The 6,000-nt window shown below is 39.0% G+C and overlaps 1 protein-coding gene across 7 annotated transcripts in view; it reads left to right on the top strand.

The window, feature by feature from the left end:
- ARHGAP32 (Rho GTPase activating protein 32) overlaps window positions 1-6,000 on the top strand; it is a 234,682-nt gene that overhangs the window by 79,082 nt on the left and 149,600 nt on the right. The gene's annotated exons all lie outside the window — the stretch shown is intronic.

The following is a 6,000-nucleotide window of genomic DNA, read 5'->3' on the forward strand; positions in this document are numbered from 1 at the left end:
CTTCATTCCACAACCTGCCCTGAGCTTGTAAAATGTATTTTCAATTACTTGTTCTAACACCAGGAAGAGAAGGCGTTAGACAGGTTTTATAGTAGCATTTCAGGAATTTCAAGTAGAGACTCATAATGAACTACTACCCTTCTCTGTGTCTGATTCTTATCTTAATAGATTTGATCTGAATTTGCATCTAATGGGTAGTTCACTGTTTCCTTGGAATGTGTTCTGAAATGTGTGTGTGTACAACTGTCTTCATTTATGCAGATGTGTAAAACGTTTTGATTAAATTCAAATCTGTTATTTTGTGACTTTGATCCTCATTTTTACTCTGTGTCCATCCCCATGTCTTTTGGGGCTTTGAAATTCCTAGTAGCAACTTAATACTTGGAAGGTGTTAGAAGATGCCTCCTGGTTGAGAAGTCTGTGGCGTCTGTTGAAGAAAGAGGTCTTGCCTGCAGGAGGAAACCGACAGTATTTAATTCTGTTGTATTGTTACAGAATTTAGGAAACCTTTTCTGTTTCCTACAGGGCTAGGGACTTAATACATTCATTTATAGTCATTTAAAAAAAATCTGTTATGCTGAGCAGTGGTAGCTCACATCTTTAATCCCAGTGCTGGAGACAGAGGCAGGTGGATCACTGTGGGCTTGAGGCCAGCCTGGTCTACAGAGTGAGATCCAGGACAACCAGGAGTACACAGAGGAAAAAAAAATCGCAATGAAATGAGACTTTGAGCTACATACACACACTACTACCCACATGGGCATTAGATATCTTTGTAATTTTACCTATGAGTCCTCAGGCAGGTGAATGTATCATTTCATCAGATGAAATCTTTTATGTTTCATACTCAAAACAAGCAGTCATTCTCTCTGTCTCTCAAGTTAAAACAGTTCTTTATTTAGAATTTATTTTAAAGTCTTAGTTAAGGAAAGCAGTGATTGAATATTAGGAGCTCTTGATAGATCACATTGAATTTGTTACTCAAGGGTTAACGCAAACGAGAAGTATGCTTAAAAAAATGTTGAGATTATAAAACTGCGTCTTTATTAGCCTGTCATTCTTCTTTCTTTCTTTTTTCTCCCTCCTATAATTTCATTTAGCTTTCTGGATTTGCATAAGCTTCATCTCTCTCAAGGTGTGCTGCTGTTACACGTATCTACTGGTTTTTACTTTTGGTCTATGTATCTTTCTACCAGTATATGTTATATTAAAACTGACCTGATTAAAATTGTGTTAGTTACTTTGTGGCATTTGTCAAAGGGAGAAACAACTTGAGCCTGACTTTGTTGATATTTTATAGTATGTTAGATATTGTAATCCTAGATTTATTCATAAGCAGTGGGAGCCCACCCCCAACCCCCAAGATTTTTCTTTTGACATTTAAAAACAAGCCTGGAAGGCTGAGACCTTATCATGGGGGAGTACTGACAGAATAGTCATTTTCAGAAACTGAACTACTTGTAGCTGTTGTTTTAGGACACCATGAAACCATAGGGAGTTTGCTGTTGTTTACAGTTGATATCCTATCAGAGTATCACCCTACGTTCTTCCAAACCAAATATGCCTTTGGGATTTTACTTACAAATTCCAGAAAGAGATGTGGGTAAGGCCCCATTTCACACAATGTTTCTCACTCTATTCATCAGTAAGGCATGAGGAAACAAGGCAGCACAGGCTTTCACAACATCCACAGCATGTTCCTGCTGAAACGCCAAGGAGAAAAATGCATGTGGGTGTGGAAGGTGAAGGGTTGGATAAAATGCACAGCTCTAACTCTGGAGAACCGCGTAATAGAGTCTGTGCTGTATGAAAGTTGGTTTTAAAATAAGTTTTGTAATTATGTGTACACCAACATTTTAATTTGTTTCCTTAAAATCTGTGCTAATTCACCTAAATCCAAACCATTATCTTGGTTACAACCACCATCTATGTTTGTGTATCTCTGTCTCTTTCTTCCTGTCTGTTCTCCAGTAGATGAGGGCAAAAGAATTCCCATGAATAGCATCTGAATTAGGTTTTAAATTTATTCTTAAAAGGATGGCACCATGTCACTTGTGGTGCCCTGGATGGGTAAGCTAATCCTATCCAGAATGTGGGTTCCTGGTGGCTCCAGCCACTGTCTGCTACAGGGAAGGAGTGGATGTTTGTTAGCTGTTGCAATAGCCATTATCTTTGGATTTGTTGGGAGGGAACAAACTTTTTCTAGTAGCACTGTGGAATCTGCTCGCTCTCCAGTCTGGCATGTCAGAGGACCACTGACTCAGATCTCTGCTCCTCTGATTTCTCATTTGTACTGTGGAGTTAATATTATGTGCTGTATCTGCTTTGTCAAGGTTCTTAGACTAATTTAGAGGTCCTTAGAATGGTTAAAAGGATCTTTCTGGGGCTGGAGATAGGCTCAGCAGTTAAGAGCACTGACTGCTCTTCCAAAGGACCCGGGTTCAATTCCCAGCACCCACATGGCAGCTCACAACTGTCTGTAACTCTAAGATCTGACACCCTCACACAGACATACATGCAGGCAAAATACCAATGCACATTAAAAAAAAAAAAAAGGATCTTTTTGTAAACAGAAAGGGAACTACAACCCAGAAAATGAAAATATAAATGTTGAATCCTGTCAGGAAAGAGAAACTTTATTTAGGAGTTGTTACATGAAGTATATTGGCTAAACATGTTACATACAGTATGTCTATTAACTGCACAGCAAGTTGGTAAAATAGTTTTAAAAAATTTTTCCAGATGAGGATTTCTGACTTAGATCTACTTAGCCTGTGTGACACAGTAAAGATCTGAGTCCAAGTGCAATGACTCAAAGACTTTGTAGAAAACGTTGGTGATATATCTGTGCTGTCTACTGCTCTCTACTTGAGCAGTACTTCTCAGAGGCACAGTGGTTTTTACATTTCTTTGAGGTGTTTCTCTGTATCAGTGATGTGCAGATATACAGATGTGCAGGTACAAGTGGAGCCTTGAACCTCTATTTTAAGCCTCCCTTCCCAAGATGTGACTTCTAGGATACTTAGGGATAGGTTCTAGATTGTTGATATTTGGAGGTAGAAGTGTTTATATCAGAGTTGTGAGCTCGGTGTGGAGGCACAGGCCTGACACAATCCTGTTTGGGGACTGTGAGTAGAGGCCGTCTTGAACTATATCTTATTGTCTCAAAAAGTTTGCGGTTTTTGTTTTTTAAGTTTAGTCTCTCTTATATCACGCTACTGGTAGGTATTTCTACCTGGAAAGTAGGACATAAACTTTGAAACAATTCAGGGATGCTAGAGTATATGATTGACCTCTTAAAATGTATATACCTTTAACCTATAGATGCTCGAGCCTCTCAAGCACCTTTGCTTGCATCTGCATTCAAGACCATTAATTTCAAGCGAGAAGGGAAACTTCTTACTGCAGAAGAGAACAGTTTGGTAGACACATCTTGATGGGCGGGCCGAGGGAGTTCCTGGAACTCACTGGTTTTAAGCATTATAGAGCATGCATTTCCTGTGCTTGACCAGCTTGCTGGCTGCTCTGTCTATCTCTTCCTTGCTTGGAATACTGCTGTACTGTTCAGTAGAACTGGATAGTGGTGTTTCATTCTGTGGACTTACTTTTCTTTTACATCAAGAATGATTTACTTTAATGGCTAGAAAATACTTCACAATTTGTTGTTTCTATCATTGACTTTTTTTTTTTTTTTTTTTTTTTTTGGTCTGAAGCTCTTGACTTTGAGATTGACCAGTCAGTTTTTATGAACTGGGAAGGATGGAGAGAAAATACTAGCACTTAACCTTTAGTATAATTACAGCACTATACTTCTGTCTATTGTATACTATATAACTTTTCATGGGCATCTCACTTTTAATATCTCATACAAAAGCCCAAATGTGCATATCTTGCAAGAAAGAGTTATGATGTTGCTTTGGAGCTCAGTCTGGAGCTCAGAATATTCACTTAATCTTAAATATAACTTTTTCTAAACATACTCTTATCAGTGTTAGAATAATAAGCTGGAGAGTCGGATGTAAGCATCCCTAATTTCAGAAAATTGTATCTAGTGTTGGAGCTTTGCTGTATTTCAGTCATGATTTGTGAAGTAAACTTTGCCCTAGCCTGTAGGCATGCTAGTGCAAGACTTTCTTGGTATTTCAAAAATTAAGCCCTTGGGTTGGTGCCCAAGGTGAGCCTTTCATAAGTAAGGCATATGTTTGTCTCCATAAGGTTTTTGATGTTCAAAAGGCCTTAGAGCATACAAACTGTGTTAAAAGTTAAAAGTTCTTGATTTATTAAATTGTTTATTTAAAGTTAAAAAAATTGGGCTAGCACGTGAGTCAGTGTTACAATGCTTGTCTGGTATACCGAGATCTAGGTTTATTCCCAGCATGTATGTGCTCATGTACACACACACACACACACACACACACACACACACACACACACACACACACACACACACCCCTTTAGAAAAAGAAAAGCTAATAAGATTTTTGCTAACCACTGCATTTCTCTGAACTCAAAGTTTCTCAGTTAATTACATGTTCACACTTGTTAAATTAAAACTCTTACATACTTAAACTTTTACTCAGGAATGTAATACAGCCAACCTTTTGCTTTTAAAATAGAACACATCTTTCATCCCAGCACTCAAGGGGACCTCTGTGAGTTTGAGGGCACGTCTTATATAGCAAGGCCCAGGCTAGTTGTGGCTACAGAGACAATGCTTCAAAAGAAAAACAGCCCAAGAGGAACAGACAAGCCTTTCTAGACTCTTTGGAAGCTCTGCTACTTGTCTGCTCTCTTTGACAATCATTCATTTTCTTTTTCTGTTTTTTCATTCGGTTATAATTATGTGAAGTAAAACATTTTCTTTTACCTAAGTGCTTTGTTTTTTTCTGTCTTGGCATTCTTCTCTCTTCTTTTCCTTACTTGGCAAAGTAAGGAAACTTGCTTTTTCTGTCCTTTCGGTCTCTCATTCCTTTCTTAGATGAAACTTTGGTTTACCAGCCAGAACTTTTGCTTTATCCAGTCTTCCTGAAATTGATCAGTGTGGCCTGATGATTTCAGTCTTCCCACTTGATGAAGAATTCATTTCTGTTGTTCAACTTACTGATTTTTTCATACTTCCACAGGCATTTGTTTCTTCACATATATGTAGTCTGAGAATACAAACACCATGCCAAAGTTCCCCTCCTGCCCCCGTCCCCTAAGTCCTTTAGTAGGAAACTTCTGTGAAGGGCCTGGTGCTCACCAGGATGGATGTCTAGGGGTATGAATGGCTGTCTTGCTGTATTCAGACTAGAAAGCGCGTCTTCCAGGATAGCTTAGTCTGCTATATCTAGAGTGATTGCTGTGGCAACATGTTCCAGTTTTCCTCTTTGTAAACTATCTAATCATAGCACATCAAACTATCAAATACCAGTAAGTAGGATATATATATTTGTTTTTGTTTTTTGTATTTATGTATTTTTTTATATTTTATTTATTTATTCACATTACATCTAAATTGTTATCCCATCCCTTGTATCCTCCCATTCCTCCTTCCCTCCCATTTTCCCCCTACTCCCCTCCTCTATGACTGTGACTGAGGGGGACTTCCTCCCCCTGTATATGCTCATAGGGTATGAAGTCTCTTCTTGGTAGCCTGCTATCCTTCCTCTGAGTGCAACCAGGTCTCCCCATCCAGGGGATGTGGTCAAATATGGGGCACCAGAGTTCGTGTGAAAGTCAAACCTCACTCTCCACTCAACTATCCCATGAAAGTCTTCACTTACCAGGAAACTGAGACAGAGGAGAGGAAATCCTATTGGGACTCTAGATGAAAGAAGCATGGGAAAATGGCAAAGTAGAAGGATCCAGAGAGTCCTAGAAACCTACAAGAATATTATGATAGGCAGATTTGGGCCCAGGGGTCCTGCTCAAACTATGGCATCAGCCAAGGACAATAACGTGCAGTAAACTTCAAACCTCTACCTAGATCTAGCCAATGGACAGGACATTCTCCACAGT

The sequence above is a fragment of the Acomys minous genome (genome assembly GCF_964271855.1).
Source record: "Acomys minous genome assembly, chromosome: 5".
In the NCBI taxonomy this organism is placed as follows: Eukaryota; Metazoa; Chordata; class Mammalia; order Rodentia; family Muridae; genus Acomys; species Acomys minous.